We start from the raw sequence: 22591 nt of genomic DNA, 5'->3' as shown, positions 1-22591 counted from the left end.
CAATGTGGGGAGTGTGAACTCCCCATACACTCTTATTGCCTGGTGGCGTAGTGCTATACATTTAGCGTACCCATTGCCCCAGTGTGAAAAAGGCCCTTAAGGTCTTTGTCTATATATTTCTTGGTATGTTATTTTTGCATATAGTATTTATAAAAGATGAAACAATGACAAGTGGAACAGGTATGAGAAAAGGTCTTTCCCTCTAAAGCAAATTAGTGTATGCTTTTTTGGGTGTTTTACCTTCTTCTGGTATGTAGGAAGTGCAGTCCTTGGTGTTTATACTTTCTCGTGGCTCTCACTTTTTCCTACAGTTCCATTTCTGTAGCCTGTCATTGTTTTTTTCACACTAGTATTAATTGAGGTATTATAAACATGCATATGTTATTCAAACAGATGTAGAAAAAGTATCTTTAAATCCAGTCTGGTATATCAATATGAGAGAACTAAAGTAACAAAGAGAGGTATAACCATTGCATATAATTAAATATGCAGCAACCACTTGTCTCAGATGCGAATGTGCAGGGATCATTTTGTATCTTTTGACTAATATTCCACGTGATCTTAAAACTTTCTCCAGAAAAAATAAGTATTGTGTGTACTTATTAGCGCTTCTGTTGGCATTTTTTATACCATCTGGAGATATGTTTAGGTAATTTTTTTTCCATTTGGGGTTGCTTTGAAGTATTAATAGAATCTAGCAATCCGGTGAGGTGTGGCAAGGCTATTGAGGGGAAATGGAGGAGGCCATGCAGGGGGGGAAGATGTTTGAACTTAAAGAAGTAGAAATAAAGCCGCAAGAGTCGGTTTTAAAAAAACTGATGGTTTTTTAACCAGTTTTCAAGACTAAATTGTTGGAATAAACATTCCACACATTTGTAATTTTTCACCATTCAAACTTCTTTCACATACAAATAGTAAATCATGCAAAAAAAATACATATTCCTTTAGATAGTAAGCTCACAAGGGCATTGGTTATCTCTCTTTGGTGTCTTTAGCTACTGTTCATTTTTGTTCATTGTTATGGATTTGTCATTTTGACTTTTGTTATTGTCTGATATTTGTGCATTACACTTGTCTTAGTCTTTAGGCAGGTTTTTTTCAGGTGCATGACCATAGACCTACATGGGTTCCGGTCTGACGCAGATCACTGCAGGAGCCGCCTAGTAACATCGGTATGTGTTTACGTTAAATAGAGCACTTCCGGACCAGTGCACCGCAATGTGGGGAGTGTTAACTCCCCATACACTCTTATTGCCTGGTGGCGTAGTGCGATACATTTAGCGTACCCATTGCCCCAGTGTGAAAAAGGCCCTTAAGGTCTTTGTCTATATATTTCTTGGTATGTTATTTTTGCATATAGTATTTATAAAAGATGAAACAATGACAAGTGGAAGATGTATGAGAAAAGGTCTTTCCCTCTAAAGCAAATTAGTGTATGCTTTTTTGGGTGTTTTACCTTCTTCTGGTATGTAGGAAGTGCAGTCCTTGGTGTTTATTCTTCCTGGTGGCTCTCACTTTTTCCTACAGTTCCATTTCTGTAGCCTGTCATTGTTTTTTTCACACTAGTATTAACTGAGCTATTATAAACATGCATATGTTATTGAAACAGATGCAGAAAAAGTATCTTTAAATCCAGTCTGGTATATCAATATGAGAGAACTAAAGTAACAAAGAGAGGTATAACCATTGCATATAATAAATTATGCAGCAACCACATGTTTCATATGTGATTGTGCAGGGACCATTTTGTATCTTTTGACTAATATTCCACGTGATCTTAAAACTTTCTCCAGAAACAATAAGTATTGGATGTACTTATTAGCGCTTCTGTTGGTTTTTTTTATACTATCTGGAGATATGTTTAGGTAATTTTTTTTCCATTTGGGGTTGCTTTAAAGTATTAATAGAATCTAGCAATTCCGGTGAGGTGTGGCATGGCTATTGAGGGGAAATGGAGGAGGCCATGCAGGGGGGGGGCGAAGATGTTTGAACTTAAAGAAGTAGAAATAAAGCCGCAAGAGTCGGTTTTAAAAAAACTGATGGTTTTTTAACCAGTTTTCAAGACTAACTTTGTTGGAATAAACATTCCACACATTTGTAATTTTTCACCATTCAAACTTCTTTCACATACAAATAGTAAATCCTGCAAAAAAATACATATTCCTTTAGATAGTAAGCTCACAAGGGCATTGGTTATCTCTCTTTGGTGTCTTTAGCTACTGTTAATTTTTGTTCATTGTTATGGATTTGTCATTTTGACTTTTGTTATTGTCTAATATTTGTGCATTACACTTGTCTTAGTCTTTAGGCAGGTTTTTTTCAGGTGCATGACCATAGACCTACATGAGTTCCGGTCTGCCGCAGATCACTGCAGGAGCCGCCTAGTAACATCGGTATGCGTTTACGTTAAATAGAGCACTTCCGGACCAGTGCACCGCAATGTGGGGAGTGTGAACTCCCCATACACTCTTATTGCCTGGTGGCGTAGTGCTATACATTTAGCGTACCCATTGACCCCGTGTGAAAAAGGCCCTTAAGGTCTTTGTCTATATATTTCTTGGTATGTTATTTTTGCATATAATATTTATAAAAGATGAAACAATGACAAGTGGAACATGTATGAGAAAAGGTCTTTCCCTCTAAAGCAAATTAGTGTATGCTTTTTTGGGAGTTTAACCTTCTTCTGGTATGTAGGAAGTGCAGTCCTTGGTGGTTATACTTCCTCGTGGCTCTCACTTTTTCCTACAGTTCCATTTCTGTAGCCTGTCATTGTTTTTTTCACACTAGTATTAATTGAGCTATTATAAACATGCATATGTTATTGAAACAGATGCAGAAAAAGTATCTTTAAATCCAGTCTGGTATATCAATATGAGAGAACTAAAGTAACAAAGAGAGGTACAACCATTGCATATAATAAATTATGCAGCAACCACATGTTTCGTATGTGATTGTGCAGGGACCATTTTGTATCTTTTGACTAATATTCCACGTGATCTTAAAACTTTCTCCAGAAACATTAAGTATTGGATGTACTTATTAGCGCTTCTGTTGGTTTTTTTTATACTATCTGGAGATATGTTTAGGTAATTTTTTTCCATTTGGGGTTGCTTTAAAGTATTAATAGAATCTAGCAATTCCGGTGAGGTGTGGCATGGCTATTGAGGGGAAATGGAGGAGGCCATGCAGGGGGGGAAGATGTTTGAACTTAAAGAAGTAAAAATAAAGCCGCAAGAGTCAGTTTTAAAAAAACTGATGGTTTTTTAACCAGTTTTCAAGACTAAATTGTTGGAATAAACATTCCACAGATTTGTAATTTTTCACCATTCAAACTTCTTTCACATACAAATAGTAAATCCTGCAAAAAAATACATATTCCTTTAGATAGTAAGCTCACAAGGGCATTGGTTATCTCTCTTTGGTGTCTTTAGCTACTGTTAATTTTTGTTCATTGTTATGGATTTGTCATTTTGACTTTTGTTATTGTCTGATATTTGTGCATTACACTTGTCTTAGTCTTTAGGCAGGTTTTTTTCAGGTGCATGACCATAGACCTACATGGGTTCCGGTCTGACGCAGATCACTGCAGGAGGCGCCTAGTAACATCGGTATGCGTTTACGTTAAATAGAGCACTTCCGGACCAGTGCACCGCAATGTGGGGAGTGTGAACTCCCCATACACTCTTATTGCCTGGTGGCGTAGTGCTATACATTTAGCGTACCCATTGCCCCAGTGTGAAAAAGGCCCTTAAGGTCTTTGTCTATATATTTCTTGGTATGTTATTTTTGCATATAGTATTTATAAAAGATGAAACAATGACAAGTGGAACAGGTATGAGAAAAGGTCTTTCCCTCTAAAGCAAATTAGTGTATGCTTTTTTGGGTGTTTTACCTTCTTCTGGTATGTAGGAAGTGCAGTCCTTGGTGTTTATACTTTCTCGTGGCTCTCACTTTTTCCTACAGTTCCATTTCTGTAGCCTGTCATTGTTTTTTTCACACTAGTATTAATTGAGCTATTATAAACATGCATATGTTATTGAAACAGATGCAGAAAAAGTATCTTTAAATCCAGTCTGGTATATCAATATGAGAGAACTAAAGTAACAAAGAGAGGTACAACCATTGCATATAATAAATTATGCAGCAACCACTTGTCTCAGATGCGAATGTGCAGGGATCATTTTGTATCTTTTGACTAATATTCCACGTGATCTTAAAACTTTCTCCAGAAAAAATAAGTATTGTGTGTACTTATTAGCGCTTCTGTTGGCATTTTTTATACCATCTGGAGATATGTTTAGGTAATTTTTTTTCCATTTGGGGTTGCTTTGAAGTATTAATAGAATCTAGCAATCCGGTGAGGTGTGGCAAGGCTATTGAGGGGAAATGGAGGAGGCCATGCAGGGGGGGAAGATGTTTGAACTTAAAGAAGTAGAAATAAAGCCGCAAGAGTCGGTTTTAAAAAAACTGATGGTTTTTTAACCAGTTTTCAAGACTAAATTGTTGGAATAAACATTCCACACATTTGTAATTTTTCACCATTCAAACTTCTTTCACATACAAATAGTAAATCATGCAAAAAAAATACATATTCCTTTAGATAGTAAGCTCACAAGGGCATTGGTTATCTCTCTTTGGTGTCTTTAGCTACTGTTCATTTTTGTTCATTGTTATGGATTTGTCATTTTGACTTTTGTTATTGTCTGATATTTGTGCATTACACTTGTCTTAGTCTTTAGGCAGGTTTTTTTCAGGTGCATGACCATAGACCTACATGGGTTCCGGTCTGACGCAGATCACTGCAGGAGCCGCCTAGTAACATCGGTATGTGTTTACGTTAAATAGAGCACTTCCGGACCAGTGCACCGCAATGTGGGGAGTGTTAACTCCCCATACACTCTTATTGCCTGGTGGCGTAGTGCGATACATTTAGCGTACCCATTGCCCCAGTGTGAAAAAGGCCCTTAAGGTCTTTGTCTATATATTTCTTGGTATGTTATTTTTGCATATAGTATTTATAAAAGATGAAACAATGACAAGTGGAAGATGTATGAGAAAAGGTCTTTCCCTCTAAAGCAAATTAGTGTATGCTTTTTTGGGTGTTTTACCTTCTTCTGGTATGTAGGAAGTGCAGTCCTTGGTGTTTATTCTTCCTGGTGGCTCTCACTTTTTCCTACAGTTCCATTTCTGTAGCCTGTCATTGTTTTTTTCACACTAGTATTAACTGAGCTATTATAAACATGCATATGTTATTGAAACAGATGCAGAAAAAGTATCTTTAAATCCAGTCTGGTATATCAATATGAGAGAACTAAAGTAACAAAGAGAGGTATAACCATTGCATATAATAAATTATGCAGCAACCACATGTTTCATATGTGATTGTGCAGGGACCATTTTGTATCTTTTGACTAATATTCCACGTGATCTTAAAACTTTCTCCAGAAACAATAAGTATTGGATGTACTTATTAGCGCTTCTGTTGGTTTTTTTTATACTATCTGGAGATATGTTTAGGTAATTTTTTTTCCATTTGGGGTTGCTTTAAAGTATTAATAGAATCTAGCAATTCCGGTGAGGTGTGGCATGGCTATTGAGGGGAAATGGAGGAGGCCATGCAGGGGGGGGGCGAAGATGTTTGAACTTAAAGAAGTAGAAATAAAGCCGCAAGAGTCGGTTTTAAAAAAACTGATGGTTTTTTAACCAGTTTTCAAGACTAACTTTGTTGGAATAAACATTCCACACATTTGTAATTTTTCACCATTCAAACTTCTTTCACATACAAATAGTAAATCCTGCAAAAAAATACATATTCCTTTAGATAGTAAGCTCACAAGGGCATTGGTTATCTCTCTTTGGTGTCTTTAGCTACTGTTAATTTTTGTTCATTGTTATGGATTTGTCATTTTGACTTTTGTTATTGTCTAATATTTGTGCATTACACTTGTCTTAGTCTTTAGGCAGGTTTTTTTCAGGTGCATGACCATAGACCTACATGAGTTCCGGTCTGCCGCAGATCACTGCAGGAGCCGCCTAGTAACATCGGTATGCGTTTACGTTAAATAGAGCACTTCCAGGCCAGTGCACCGCAATGTGGGGAGTGTGAACTCCCCATACACTCTTATTGCCTGGTGGCGTAGTGCTATACATTTAGCGTACCCATTGACCCCGTGTGAAAAAGGCCCTTAAGGTCTTTGTCTATATATTTCTTGGTATGTTATTTTTGCATATAATATTTATAAAAGATGAAACAATGACAAGTGGAACATGTATGAGAAAAGGTCTTTCCCTCTAAAGCAAATTAGTGTATGCTTTTTTGGGAGTTTAACCTTCTTCTGGTATGTAGGAAGTGCAGTCCTTGGTGGTTATACTTCCTCGTGGCTCTCACTTTTTCCTACAGTTCCATTTCTGTAGCCTGTCATTGTTTTTTTCACACTAGTATTAATTGAGCTATTATAAACATGCATATGTTATTGAAACAGATGCAGAAAAAGTATCTTTAAATCCAGTCTGGTATATCAATATGAGAGAACTAAAGTAACAAAGAGAGGTACAACCATTGCATATAATAAATTATGCAGCAACCACATGTTTCGTATGTGATTGTGCAGGGACCATTTTGTATCTTTTGACTAATATTCCACGTGATCTTAAAACTTTCTCCAGAAACAATAAGTATTGGATGTACTTATTAGCGCTTCTGTTGGTTTTTTTTATACTATCTGGAGATATGTTTAGGTAATTTTTTTCCATTTGGGGTTGCTTTAAAGTATTAATAGAATCTAGCAATTCCGGTGAGGTGTGGCATGGCTATTGAGGGGAAATGGAGGAGGCCATGCAGGGGGGGAAGATGTTTGAACTTAAAGAAGTAGAAATAAAGCCGCAAGAGTCAGTTTTAAAAAAACTGATGGTTTTTTAACCAGTTTTCAAGACTAAATTGTTGGAATAAACATTCCACAGATTTGTAATTTTTCACCATTCAAACTTCTTTCACATACAAATAGTAAATCCTGCAAAAAAAAAATACATATTCCTTTAGATAGTAAGCTCACAAGGGCATTGGTTATCTCTCTTTGGTGTCTTTAGCTACTGTTCATTTTTGTTCATTGTTATGGATTTGTCATTTTGACTTTTGTTATTGTCTGATATTTGTGCATTACAATTGTCTTTAGTCTTTAGGCAGGTTTTTTTCAGGTGCATGACCATAGACCTACATGGGTTCCGGTCTGACGCAGATCACTGCAGGAGCCGCCTAGTAACATCGGTATGCGTTTACGTTAAATAGAGCACTTCCGGACCAGTGCACCGCAATGTGGGGAGTGTGAACTCCCCATACACTCTTATTGCCTGGTGGCGTAGTGCTATACATTTAGCGTACCCATTGCCCCAGTGTGAAAAAGGCCCTTAAGGTCTTTGTCTATATATTTCTTGGTATGTTATTTTTGCATATAGTATTTATAAAAGATGAAACAATGACAAGTGGAACAGGTATGAGAAAAGGTCTTTCCCTCTAAAGCAAATTAGTGTAGGCTTTTTTGGGTGTTTTACCTTCTTCTGGTATGTAGGAAGTGCAGTCCTTGGTGTTTATACTTCCTCGTGGCTCTCACTTTTTCCTACAGTTCCATTTCTGTAGCCTGTCATTGTTTTTTTCACACTAGTATTAATTGAGGTATTATAAACATGCATATGTTATTCAAACAGATGTAAAAAAAAGTATCTTTAAATCCAGTCTGGTATATCAATATGAGAGAACTAAAGTAACAAAGAGAGGTATAACCATTGCATATAATAAATTATGCAGCAACCACATGTTTCATATGTGATTGTGCAGGGACCATTTTGTATCTTTTGACTAATATTCCACGTGATCTTAAAACTTTCTCCAGAAAAAATAAGTATTGGATGTACTTATTAGCGCTTCTGTTGGTTTTTTTTATACTATCTGGAGATATGTTTAGGTAATTTTTTTTCCATTTGGGGTTGCTTTAAAGTATTAATAGAATCTAGCAATTCCGGTGAGGTGTGGCATGGCTATTGAGGGGAAATGGAGGAGGCCATGCAGGGGGGGGGGGAAGATGTTTGAACTTAAAGAAGTAGAAATAAAGCCGCAAGAGTCGGTTTTAAAAAAACTGATGGTTTTTTAACCAGTTTTCAAGACTAACTTTGTTGGAATAAACATTCCACACATTTGTAATTTTTCACCATTCAAACTTCTTTCACATACAAATAGTAAATCCTGCAAAAAAATACATATTCCTTTAGATAGTAAGCTCACAAGGGCATTGGTTATCTCTCTTTGGTGTCTTTAGCTACTGTTAATTTTTGTTCATTGTTATGGATTTGTCATTTTGACTTGTGTTATTGTCTGATATTTGTGCATTACACTTGTCTTAGTCTTTAGGCAGGTTTTTTTCAGGTGCATGACCATAGACCTACATGGGTTCCGGTCTGACGCAGATCACTGCAGGAGCCGCCTAGTAACATCGGTATGCGTTTACGTTAAATAGAGCACTTCCGGACCAGTGCACCGCAATGTGGGGAGTGTGAACTCCCCATACACTCTTATTGCCTGGTGGCGTAGTGCTATACATTTAGCGTACCCATTGCCCCAGTGTGAAAAAGGCCCTTAAGGTCTTTGTCTATATATTTCTTGGTATGTTATTTTTGCATATAGTATTTATAAAAGATGAAACAATGACAAGTGGAACAGGTATGAGAAAAGGTCTTTCCCTCTAAAGCAAATTAGTGTAGGCTTTTTTGGGTGTTTTACCTTCTTCTGGTATGTAGGAAGTGCAGTCCTTGGTGTTTATACTTCCTCGTGGCTCTCACTTTTTCCTACAGTTCCATTTCTGTAGCCTGTCATTGTTTTTTTCACACTAGTATTAATTGAGGTATTATAAACATGCATATGTTATTCAAACAGATGTAGAAAAAGTATCTTTAAATCCAGTCTGGTATATCAATATGAGAGAACTAAAGTAACAAAGAGAGGTATAACCATTGCATATAATAAATTATGCAGCAACCACATGTTTCATATGTGATTGTGCAGGGACCATTTTGTATCTTTTGACTAATATTCCACGTGATCTTAAAACTTTCTCCAGAAAAAATAAGTATTGGATGTACTTATTAGCGCTTCTGTTGGTTTTTTTTATACTATCTGGAGATATGTTTAGGTAATTTTTTTTCCATTTGGGGTTGCTTTAAAGTATTAATAGAATCTAGCAATTCCGGTGAGGTGTGGCATGGCTATTGAGGGGAAATGGAGGAGGCCATGCAGGGGGGGGGGAAGATGTTTGAACTTAAAGAAGTAGAAATAAAGCCGCAAGAGTCGGTTTTAAAAAAACTGATGGTTTTTTAACCAGTTTTCAAGACTAACTTTGTTGGAATAAACATTCCACACATTTGTAATTTTTCACCATTCAAACTTCTTTCACATACAAATAGTAAATCCTGCAAAAAAATACATATTCCTTTATATAGTAAGCTCACAAGGGCATTGGTTATCTCTCTTTGGTGTCTTTAGCTACTGTTAATTTTTGTTCATTGTTATGGATTTGTCATTTTGACTTTTGTTATTGTCTAATATTTGTGCATTACACTTGTCTTAGTCTTTAGGCAGGTTTTTTTCAGGTGCATGACCATAGACATACATGAGTTCCGGTCTGACGCAGATCACTGCAGGAGCCGCCTAGTAACATCGGTATGCGTTTACGTTAAATAGAGCACTTCTGGACCAGTGCACCGCAATGTGGGGAGTGTGAACTCCCCATACACTCTTATTGCCTGGTGGCGTAGTGCTATACATTTAGCGTACCCATTGACCCAGTGTGAAAAAAGCCCTTAAGGTCTTTGTCTATATATTTCTTGGTATGTTATTTTTGCATATAATATTTATAAAAGATGAAACAATGACAAGTGGAACATGTATGAGAAAAGGTCTTTCCCTCTAAAGCAAATTAGTGTATGCTTTTTCGGGTGTTTAACCTTCTTCTGGTATGTAGGAAGTGCAGTCCTTGGTGGTTATACTTCCTCGTGGCTCTCACTTTTTCCTACAGTTCCATTTCTGTAGCCTGTCATTGTTTTTTTCACACTAGTATTAATTGAGCTATTATAAACATGCATATGTTATTGAAACAGATGCAGAAAAAGTATCTTTAAATCCAGTCTGGTATATCAATATGAGAGAACTAAAGTAACAAAGAGAGGTATAACCATTGCAAATAATAAAAGATGCAGCAACCACATGTTTCATATGTGAATGTGCAGGGATCATTTTGTATCTTTTGACTAATATTCCACGTGATCTTAAAACTTTGTCCACAAAAAATAAGTATTGGATGTACTTATTAGCGCTTCTGTTGGCGTTTTTTATACTATCTGGAGATATGTTTAGATAATTTTTTTTTCCATTTGGGGTTGTTTTAAAATATTAATAAAATCTAGCAATCCGGTGAGGTGTGGCATGGCTATTGAGGGAAAATGGAGGAGGCCATGCAGGGGGGAAAGATGTTTGAACTTAAAGAAGTAGAAATAAAGCCGCAAGAGTCGGTTTTAAAAAAAGGTGATGGTTTTTTAACCAGTTTTCAAGACTAAATTGTTGGAATAAACATTCCACACATTTGTAATTTTTCACCATTCAAACTACTTTCACATACAAATAGTAAATCCTGCAAAAAACAATACATATTCCTTTAGATAGTAAGCTCACAAGGGCATTGGTTATCTCTCTTTGGTGTCTTTAGCTACTGTTAATTTTTGTTCATTGTTATGGATTTGTCATTTTGACTTTTGTTATTGTCTGATATTTGTGCATTACACTTGTCTTAGTCTTTAGGCAGGTTTTTTTCAGGTGCATGACCGTAGACCTACATGAGTTCCGGTCTGACGCAGATCACTGCAGGAGCTGCCTAGTAACATCGGTATGCGTTTACATTAAATAGATCACTTCCGGACCAGTGCACCGCAGTGTGGGGAGTGTGAACTCCCCATACACTCTTATTGCCTGGTGACGTAGTGCAATACATTTAGCATACCACAATGCCCTAGTGTGAAAACGGCCCTTAAGGTTTTTGTCTATATATTTCTTGGTATGTTATTTTTGCATATAGTATTTATAAAAGATGAAACAATGACAAGTGGAACATGTATGAGAAAAGGTCTTTCCCTCTAAAGCAAATTAGTGTATGCTTTTTTGGGTGTTTTACCTTCTTCTGGTATGTAGGAAGTGCGGACCTTGGTGGTTATACTTCCTCATGGCTCTCACTTTTTCCTACAGTTCCATTTCTGTAGCCTGTCATTGTTTTTTCACACTAGTATCAATTGAGGTATTATAAACATGCATATGTTATTGAAACAGATGCAGAAAAAGTATCTTTAAATACAGTCTGGTATATCAATATGAGAGAACTAAAGTAACAAAGAGAGGTATAACCATTGCATATAATAAATTATGCAGCATCCACATGTTTCATATGTGATTGTGCAGGGACCATTTTGTATCTTTTGACTAATATTCCACGTGATCTTAAAACTTTCTCCACAAACAATAAGTATTGGATGTACTTATTAGCGCTTCTGTTGGCGTTTTTATACTATCTGGAGATATGTTTAGGTAATTTTTTTCCATTTGGGGTTGCTTTAAAGTATTAATAGAATCTAGCAATCCGGTGAGGTGTGGCATGGCTATTGAGGGGAAATGGAGGAGGCCATGCAGGGGGGAAAGATGTTTGAATTTAAAGAAGTAGAAATAAAGCCGCAAGAGTCGGTTTTAAAAAAACTGATGGTTTTTTAACCAGTTTTCAAGACTAACTTTGTTGGAATAAACATTCCACACATTTGTAATTTTTCACCATTAAAACTTCTTTCACATACAAATAGTAAATCCTGCAAAAAAATACATATTCCTTTAGATAGTAAGCTCACAAGGGCATTGGTTATCTCTCTTTGGTGTCTTTAGCTACTGTTAATTTTTGTTCATTGTTATGGATTTGTCATTTTGACTTTTGTTATTGTCTGATATTTGTGCATTACACTTGTCTTAGTCTTTAGGCAGGTTTTTTTCAGGTGCATGACCATAGACCTACATGAGTTCCGGTCTGACGCAGATCACTGCAGGAGCCGCCTAGTAACATCGGTATGCGTTTACGTTAAATAGAGCACTTCCGGACCAGTGCACCGCAATGTGGGGAGTGTGAACTCCCCATACACTCTTATTGCCTGGTGGCGTAGTGCTATACATTTAGCGTACCCATTGCCCCAGTGTGAAAAAGGCCCTTAAGGTCTTTGTCTATATATTTCTTGGTATGTTATTTTTGCATATAATATTTATAAAAGATGAAACAATGACAAGTGGAACATGTATGAGAAAAGGTCTTTCCCTCTAAAGCAAATTAGTGTATGCTTTTTTGGGTGTTTAACCTTCTTCTGGTATGTAGGAAGTGCAGTCCTTGGTGGTTATACTTCCTCGTGGCTCTCACTTTTTCCTACAGTTCCATTTCTGTAGCCTGTCATTGTTTTTTTCACACTAGTATTAATTGAGCTATTATAAACATGCATATGTTATTGAAACAGATGCAGAAAAAGTATCTTTAAATCCAGTCTGGTATATCAATATGAGAGAACTAAAGTAACAAAGAGAGGTACAACCATTGCATATAATAAATTATGCAGCAACCACATGTTTCGTATGTGATTGTGCAGGGACCATTTTGTATCTTTTGACTAATATTCCACGTGATCTTAAAACTTTCTCCAGAAACATTAAGTATTGGATGTACTTATTAGCGCTTCTGTTGGTTTTTTTTATACTATCTGGAGATATGTTTAGGTAATTTTTTTCCATTTGGGGTTGCTTTAAAGTATTAATAGAATCTAGCAATTCCGGTGAGGTGTGGCATGGCTATTGAGGGGAAATGGAGGAGGCCATGCAGGGGGGGAAGATGTTTGAACTTAAAGAAGTAAAAATAAAGCCGCAAGAGTCAGTTTTAAAAAAACTGATGGTTTTTTAACCAGTTTTCAAGACTAAATTGTTGGAATAAACATTCCACACATTTGTAATTTTTCACCATTCAAACTTCTTTCACATACAAATAGTAAATCCTGCAAAAAAATACATATTCCTTTAGATAGTAAGCTCACAAGGGCATTGGTTATCTCTCTTTGGTGTCTTTAGCTACTGTTAATTTTTGTTCATTGTTATGGATTTGTCATTTTGACTTGTGTTATTGTCTGATATTTGTGCATTACACTTGTCTTAGTCTTTAGGCAGGTTTTTTTCAGGTGCATGACCATAGACCTACATGGGTTCCGGTCTGACGCAGATCACTGCAGGAGCCGCCTAGTAACATCGGTATGCGTTTACGTTAAATAGAGCACTTCCGGACCAGTGCACCGCAATGTGGGGAGTGTGAACTCCCCATACACTCTTATTGCCTGGTGGCGTAGTGCTATACATTTAGCGTACCCATTGCCCCAGTGTGAAAAAGGCCCTTAAGGTCTTTGTCTATATATTTCTTGGTATGTTATTTTTGCATATAGTATTTATAAAAGATGAAACAATGACAAGTGGAAGATGTATGAGAAAAGGTCTTTCCCTCTAAAGCAAATTAGTGTATGCTTTTTTGGGTGTTTTACCTTCTTCTGGTATGTAGGAAGTGCAGTCCTTGGTGTTTATACTTCCTTGTGGCTCTCACTTTTTCCTACAGTTCCATTTCTGTAGCCTGTCATTGTTTTTTTCACACTAGTATTAACTGAGCTATTATAAACATGCATATGTTATTGAAACAGATGCAGAAAAAGTATCTTTAAATCCAGTCTGGTATATCAGTATGAGAGAACTAAAGTAACAAAGAGAGGTATAACCATTGCATATAATAAATTATGCAGCAACCACATGTTTCATATGTGATTGTGCAGGGACCATTTTGTATCTTTTGACTAATATTCCACGTGATCTTAAAACTTTCTCCAGAAACAATAAGTATTGGATGTACTTATTAGCGCTTCTGTTGGTTTTTTTTATACTATCTGGAGATATGTTTAGGTAATTTTTTTTCCATTCGGGGTTGCTTTAAAGTATTAATAGAATCTAGCAATTCCGGTGAGGTGTGGCATGGCTATTGAGGGGAAATGGAGGAGGCCATGCAGGGGGTTGGGGAAGATGTTTGAACTTAAAGAAGTAAAAAATAAAGCCGCAAGAGTCGGTTTTAAAAAAACTGATGGTTTTTTAACCAGTTTTCAAGACTAACTTTGTTGGAATAAACATTCCACACATTTGTAATTTTTCACCATTCAAACTTCTTTTACATACAAATAGTAAATCCTGCAAAAAAATACATATTCCTTTAGATAGTAAGCTCACAAGGGCATTGGTTATCTCTCTTTGGTGTCTTTAGCTACTGTTAATTTTTGTTCATTGTTATGGATTTGTCATTTTGACTTTTGTTATTGTCTGATATTTGTGCATTACACTTGTCTTAGTCTTTAGGCAGGTTTTTTTCAGGTGCATGACCATAGACCTACATGGGTTCCGGTCTGACGCAGATCACTGCAGGAGCCGCCTAGTAACATCGGTATGCGTTTACGTTAAATAGAGCACTTCCGGACCAGTGCACCGCAATGTGGGGAGTGTGAACTCCCCATACACTCTTATTGCCTGGTGGCGTAGTGCTATACATTTAGCATACCCATTGCCCCAGTGTGAAAAAGGCCCTTAAGGTCTTTGTCTATATATTTCTTGGTATGTTATTTTTGCATATAGTATTTATAAAAGATGAAACAATGACAAGTGGAAGATGTATGAGAAAAGGTCTTTCCCTCTAAAGCAAATGAGTGTATGCTTTTTTGGGTGTTTTACCTTCTTCTGGTATGTAGGAAGTGCAGTCCTTGGTGGTTATACTTCCTTGTGGCTCTCACTTTTTCCTACAGTTCCATTTCTGTAGCCTGTCATTGTTGTTTTCACACTAGTATTAATTGAGCTATTATAAACATGCATATGTTATTGAAACAGATGCAGAAAAAGTATCTTTAAATCCAGTCTGGTATATCAATATGAGAGAACTAAAGTAACAAAGAGAGGTATAACCATTGCATATAATAAAAGATGCGGCAACCACATGTTTCATATGTGAATGTGCAGGGATCATTTTGTATCTTTTGACTAATATTCCATGTGATCTTAAAACTTTGTCCACAAAAAATAAGTATTGGATGTACTTATTAGCGCTTCTGTTGGCGTTTTTTATACTATCTGGAGATATGTTTAGGTACATTTTTTTTCCATTTGGGGTTGCTTTAAAATATTAATAAAATCTAGCAATCCGGTGAGGTGTGGCATGGCTATTGAGGGAAAATGGAGGAGGCCATGCAGGGGGGAAAGATGTTTGAACTTAAAGAAGTAGAAATAAAGCCGCAAGAGACGGTTTTAAAAAAAGGTGATGGTTTTTTAACCAGTTTTCAAGACTAAATTGTTGGAATAAACATTCCACACATTTGTAATTTTTCACCATTCAAACTACTTTCACATACAAATAGTAAATCCTGCAAAAAACAATACATATTCCTTTAGATAGTAAGCTCACAAGGGCATTGGTTATCTCTCTTTGGTGTCTTTAGCTACTGTTAATTTTTGTTCATTGTTATGGATTTGTCATTTTGACTTTTGTTATTGTCTGATATTTGTGCATTACACTTGTCTTAGTCTTTAGGCAGGTTTTTTTCAGGTGCATGACCGTAGACCTACATGAGTTCCGGTCTGACGCAGATCACTGCAGGAGCTGCCTAGTAACATCGGTATGCGTTTACATTAAATAGATCACTTCCGGACCAGTGCACCGCAGTGTGGGGAGTGTGAACTCCCCATACACTCTTATTGCCTGGTGACGTAGTGCAATACATTTAGCATACCACAATGCCCTAGTGTGAAAAAGGCCCTTAAGGTTTTTGTCTATATATTTCTTGGTATGTTATTTTTGCATATAGTATTTATAAAAGATGAAACAATGACAAGTGGAACATGTATGAGAAAAGGTCTTTCCCTCTAAAGCAAATTAGTGTATGCTTTTTTGGGTGTTTTACCTTCTTCTGGTATGTAGGAAGTGCGGACCTTGGTGGTTATACTTCCTCATGGCTCTCACTTTTTCCTACAGTTCCATTTCTGTAGCCTGTCATTGTTTTTTCACACTAGTATCAATTGAGGTATTATAAACATGCATATGTTATTGAAACAGATGCAGAAAAAGTATCTTTAAATACAGTCTGGTATATCAATATGAGAGAACTAAAGTAACAAAGAGAGGTATAACCATTGCATATAATAAAATATGCAGCATCCACATGTTTCATATGTGATTGTGCAGGGACCATTTTGTATCTTTTGACTAATATTCCACGTGATCTTAAAACTTTCTCCACAAACAATAAGTATTGGATGTACTTATTAGCGCTTCTGTTGGCGTTTTTTATACTATCTGGAGATATGTTTAGGTAATTTTTTTCCATTTGGGGTTGCTTTAAAGTATTAATAGAATCTAGCAATCCGGTGAGGTGTGGCATGGCTATTGAGGGGAAATGGAGGAGGCCATGCAGGGGGGAAAGATGTTTGAATTTAAAGAAGTAGAAATAAAGCCGCAAGAGTCGGTTTTAAAAAAGCTGATGGTTTTTTTAACCAGTTTTCAAGACTAAATTGTTGGAATAAACATTCCACACATTTGTAATTTTTCACCATTCAAACTTCTTTCACATACAAATAGTAAATCCTGCAAAAAAATACATATTCCTTTAGACAGTAAGCTCACAAGGGCATTGGTTATCTCTCTTTGATGTCTTTAGCTACTGTTAATTTTTTTTCATTGTTATGGATTTGTCTTTTTTACTTTTGTTATTGTCTGATATTTGATCATTACACTTGTCTTAGTCTTTAGGCAGGTTTTTTCAGGTGCATGACCATAGACCTACATGAGTTCCAGTCTGACGCAGATCACTGCAGGAGCCGCCTAGTAACATAGGTATGCGTGTACGTTAAATAGAGCACTTCCGGACCAGTGCACCGCAATGTGGGGAGTGTGAACTCCCCATACACTCTTATTGCCTAGTGGCGTAGTGCGATACATTTAGCGTACCCATTGCCCCAGTGTGAAAAAGGCCCTTAAGGTCTTTGTCTATATATTTCTTGGTATGTTATTTTTGCATATAGTATTTATAAAAGATGAAACAATGACAAGTGGAACATGTATGAGAAAAGGTCTTTCCCTCTAAAGCAAATTAGTGTATGCTTTTTTGGGTGTTTTACCTTCTTCTGGTATGTAGGAAGTGCAGTCCTTGGTGGTTATACTTCCTCGTGGCTCTCACTTTTTCCTACAGTTCCATTTATGTAGCCTGTCATTGTTTTTTTTACACTAGTATTAATTGAGCTATTATAAACATACATATGTTATTGAAACAGATGCAGAAAAAGTATCTTTAAATCCAGTCTGGTATATCAATATGAGAGAACTAAAGTAACAAAGAGAGGTATAACCATTGCATATAATAAAAGATGCAGCAACCACATGTTTCATATGTGAATGTGCAGGGATCATTTTGTATCTTTTGACTAATATTCCACGTGATCTTAAAACTTTGTCCACAAAAAATAAGTATTGGATGTACTTATTAGCGCTTCTGTTGGCGTTTTTTATACTATCTGGAGATATGTTTAGGTACATTTTTTTTCCATTTGGGGTTGCTTTAAAATATTAATAGAATCTAGCAATCTGGTGAGGTGTGGCATGGCTATTGAGGGGAAATGGATGAGGCCATGCAGGGGGGAAAGATGTTTGAACTTAAAGAAGTAGAAATAAAGCCGCAAGAGTCGGTTTTAAAAAAGCTGATGGTTTTTTTAACCAGTTTTCAAGACTAAATTGTTGGAATAAACATTCCACACATTTGTAATTTTTCACCATTCAAACTTCTTTCACATACAAATAGTAAATCCTGCAAAAAAATACATATTCCTTTAGACAGTAAGCTCACAAGGGCATTGATTATCTCTCTTTGGTGTCTTTAGCTACTGTTAATTTTTGTTCATTGTTATGGATTTGTCATTTTGACTTTTGTTATTGTCTGATATTTGTGCATTACACTTGTCTTAGTCTTTAGGCAAGTTTTTTCAGGTGCATGACCATAGACCTACATGAATTCCAGTCTGACGCAGATCACTGCAGGAGCCGCCTAGTAACATAGGTATGCGTTTATGTTAAATAGAGCACTTCCGGACCAGTGCACCGCAATGTGGGGAGTGCGAACTCCCCATACACTCTTATTGCCTGGTGGCGTAGTGCAATACATTTAGCATACCACAATGCCCCAGTGTGAAAAAGGCCCTTAAGGTCTTTGTCTATATATTTCTTGGTATGTTATTTTTGTATATAGTATTTATAAAAGATGAAACAATGACAAGTGGAAGATGTATGAGAAAAGGTCTTTCCCTCTAAAGCAAATTAGTGTATGCTTTTTTGGGTGTTTTACCTTCTTCTGGTATGTAGGAAGTGCAGTCCTTGGTGGTTATAATTCCTCGTGGCTCTCACTTTTTCCTACAGTTCCATTTCTGTAGCCTGTCATTGTTTTTTTCACACTAGTATTAATTGAGCTATTATAAACATGCATATGTTATTGAAACAGATGCAGAAAAAGTATCTTTAAATCCAGTCTGGTATATCAATATGAGAGAACTAAAGTAACAAAAAGAGGTATAACCATTGCATATAATAAAAAATGCAGCAACCACATGTTTCATATGTGATTGTGCAGGGACCATTTTGTATCTTTTGACTAATATTCCACGTGATCTTAAAACTTTCTCCAGAAACAATAAGTATTGGATGTACTTATTAGCGCTTCTGTTGGTGTTTTTTATACTATCTGGAGATATGTTTAGGTATTTTTTTTTCGTATTAATAGAATCTAGCAATCCGGTGAGGTGTGGCATGGCTATTGAGGGGAAATGGAGGAGGCCATGCAGGGGGGAAAGATGTTTGAACTTAAAGAAGTAGAAATCAAGCCGCAAGAGTCGGTTTTAAAAAAAGCTGATGGTTTTTTAACCCGTTTTCAAGACTAGATTGTTGGAATAAACATTCCACACATTTGTAATTTTTCACCATTCAAACTTCTTTCACATACAAATAGTAAATCCTGCAAAAAAATACATATTCCTTTAGATAGTAAGCTCACAAGGGCATTGGTTATCTCTCTTTGATGTCTTTAGCTACTGTTTATTTTTTTTTCATTGTTATGGATTTGTCATTTTTACTTTTGTTATTGTCTGATATTTGATCATTACACTTGTCTTAGTCTTTAGGCAGGTTTTTTCAGGTGCATGACCATAGACCTACATGAGTTCCAGTCTGACGCAGATCACTGCAGGAGCCGCCTAGTAACATAGGTATGCGTTTACGTTAAATAGAGCACTTCCGGACCAGTGCACCGCAATGTGGGGAGTGTGAACTCCCCATACACTCTTATTGCCTAGTGGCGTAGTGCGATACATTTAGCGTACCCATTGCCCCAGTGTGAAAAAGGCCCTTAAGGTCTTTGTCTATATATTTCTTGGTATGTTATTTTTGCATATAGTATTTATAAAAGATGAAACAATGACAAGTGGAACATGTAAGAGAAAAGGTCTTTCCCTCTAAAGCAAATGAGTGTATGCTTTTGTGGGTGTTTTACCTTCTTCTGGTATGTAGGAAGTGCAGTCCTTGGTGGTTATACTTCCTTGTGGCTCTCACTTTTTCCTACAGTTCCATTTATGTAGCCTGTCATTGCTTTTTTCACACTAGTATTAATTGAGCTATTATAAACATGCATATGTTATTGAAACAGATGCAGAAAAAGTATCTTTAAATCCAGTCTGGTATATCAATATGAGAGAACTAAAGTAACAAAAAGAGGTATAACCATTGCATATAATAAAAAATGCAGCAACCACATGTTTCATATGTGATTGTGCAGGGACCATTTTGTATCTTTTGACTAATATTCCACGTGATCTAAAAACGTTCTCCAGAAACAATAAGTATTGGATGTACTTATTAGCGCTTCTGTTGGCGTTTTTTTATACTATCTGTAGATATGTTTAGGTACATTTTTTTTCCATTTGGGGTTGCTTTAAAATATTAATAGAATCTAGCAATCCGGTGAGGTGTGGCATGGCTATTGAGGGGAAATGGAGGAGGCCATGCAGGGGGGAAAGATGTTTGAACTTAAAGAAGTAGAAATAAAGCCGCAAGAGTCGGTTTTAAAAAAAGGTGATGGTTTTTTAACCAGTTTTCAAGACTAAATTGTTGGAATAAACATTCCACACATTTGTAATTTTTCACCATTCAAACTACTTTCACATACAAATAGTAAATCCTGCAAAAAAATACATATTCCTTTAGATAGTAAGCTCACAAGGGCATTGGTTATCTCTCTTTGGTGTCTTTAGCTACTGTTAATTTTTGTTCATTGTTCTGGATTTGTCATTTTGACTTTTGTTATTGTCTGATATTTGTGCATTACACTTGTCTTAGTCTTTAGGCAGGTTTATTTCAGGTGCATGACCATAGACCTACATGAGATCCGGTCTGACGCAGATCACTGCAGGAGCTGCCTAGTAACATCGGTATGCGTTTACATTAAATAGATCACTTCCGGACCAGTGCACCGCAGTGTGGGGAGTGTGAACTCCCCATACACTCTTATTGCCTGGTGGCGTAGTGCAATACATTTAGCATACCACAATGCCCCAGTGTGAAAAAGGCCCTTAAGGTCTTTGTCTATATATTTCTTGGTATGTTATTTTTGCATATAGTATTTATAAAAGATGAAACAATGACAAGTGGAACATGTATGAGAAAAGGTCTTTCCCTCTAAAGCAAATGAGTGTATGCTTTTTTGGGTGTTTTACCTTCTTCTGGTATGTAGGAAGTGCAGTCCTTGGTGGTTATACTTCCTTGTGGCTCTCACTTTTTCCTACAGTTCCATTTCTGTAGCCTGTCATTGTTGTTTTCACAGTAGTATTAATTGAGCTATTATAAACATGCATATGTTATTGAAACAGATGCAGAAAAAGTATCTTTAAATCCAGTCTGGTATATCAATATGAGAGAACTAAAGTAACAAAGAGAGGTATAACCATTGCATATAATAAAAGATGCGGCAACCACATGTTTCATATGTGAATGTGCAGGGATCATTTTGTATCTTTTGACTAATATTCCACGTGATCTTAAAACTTTGTCCACAAAAAATAAGTATTGGATGTACTTATTAGCGCTTCTGTTGGCGTTTTTTATACTATCTGGAGATATGTTTAGGTACATTTTTTTTCCATTTGGGGTTGCTTTAAAATATTAATAGAATCTAGCAATCCGGTGAGGTGTGGCATGGCTATTAAGGGGAAATGGAGGAGGCCATGCAGGGGGGAAAGATGTTTGAACTTAAAGAAGTAGAAATAAAGCCGCAAGAGTCGGTTTTAAAAAAAGGTGATGGTTTTTTAACCAGTTTTCAAGACTAAATTGTTGGAATAAACATTCCACACATTTGTAATTCTTCACCATTCAAACTACTTTCACATACAAATAGTAAATCCTGCAAAAAATACATATTCCTTTAGATAGTAAGCTCACAAGGGCATTGGTTATCTCTCTTTGGTGTCTTTAGCTACTGTTAATTTTTGTTCATTGTTCTGGATTTGTCATTTTGACTTTTGTTATTGTCTGATATTTGTGCATTACACTTGTCTTAGTCTTTAGGCAGGTTTATTTCAGGTGCATGACCATAGACCTACATGAGTTCCGGTCTGACGCAGATCACTGCAGGAGCTGCCTAGTAACATCGGTATGCGTTTACATTAAATAGATCACTTCCGGACCAGTGCACCGCAGTGTGGGGAGTGTGAACTCCCCATACACTCTTATTGCCTGGTGGCGTAGTGCAATACATTTAGCATACCACAATGCCCCAGTGTGAAAAAGGCCCTTAAGGTCTTTGTCTATATATTTCTTGGTATGTTATTTTTGCATATAGTATTTATAAAAGATGAAACAATGACAAGTGGAACATGTATGAGAAAAGGTCTTTCCCTCTAAAGCAAATGAGTGTATGCTTTTTTGGGTGTTTTACCTTCTTCTGGTATGTAGGAAGTGCAGTCCTTGGTGGTTATACTTCCTTGTGGCTCTCACTTTTTCCTACAGTTCCATTTCTGTAGCCTGTCATTGTTGTTTTCACACTAGTATTAATTGAGCTATTATAAACATGCATATGTTATTGAAACAGATGCAGAAAAAGTATCTTTAAATCCAGTCTGGTATATCAATATGAGAGAACTAAAGTAACAAAGAGAGGTATAACCATTGCATATAATAAAAGATGCGGCAACCACATGTTTCATATGTGAATGTGCAGGGATCATTTTGTATCTTTTGACTAATATTCCATGTGATCTTAAAACTTTGTCCACAAAAAATAAGTATTGGATGTACTTATTAGCGCTTCTGTTGGCGTTTTTTATACTATCTGGAGATATGTTTAGGTACATTTTTTTCCATTTGGGGTTGCTTTAAAATATTAA

This window comes from Hyperolius riggenbachi, chromosome 5 (genome assembly GCF_040937935.1).
Source record: "Hyperolius riggenbachi isolate aHypRig1 chromosome 5, aHypRig1.pri, whole genome shotgun sequence".
In the NCBI taxonomy this organism is placed as follows: Eukaryota; Metazoa; Chordata; class Amphibia; order Anura; family Hyperoliidae; genus Hyperolius; species Hyperolius riggenbachi.
This window is presented reverse-complemented; position numbering follows the sequence as displayed.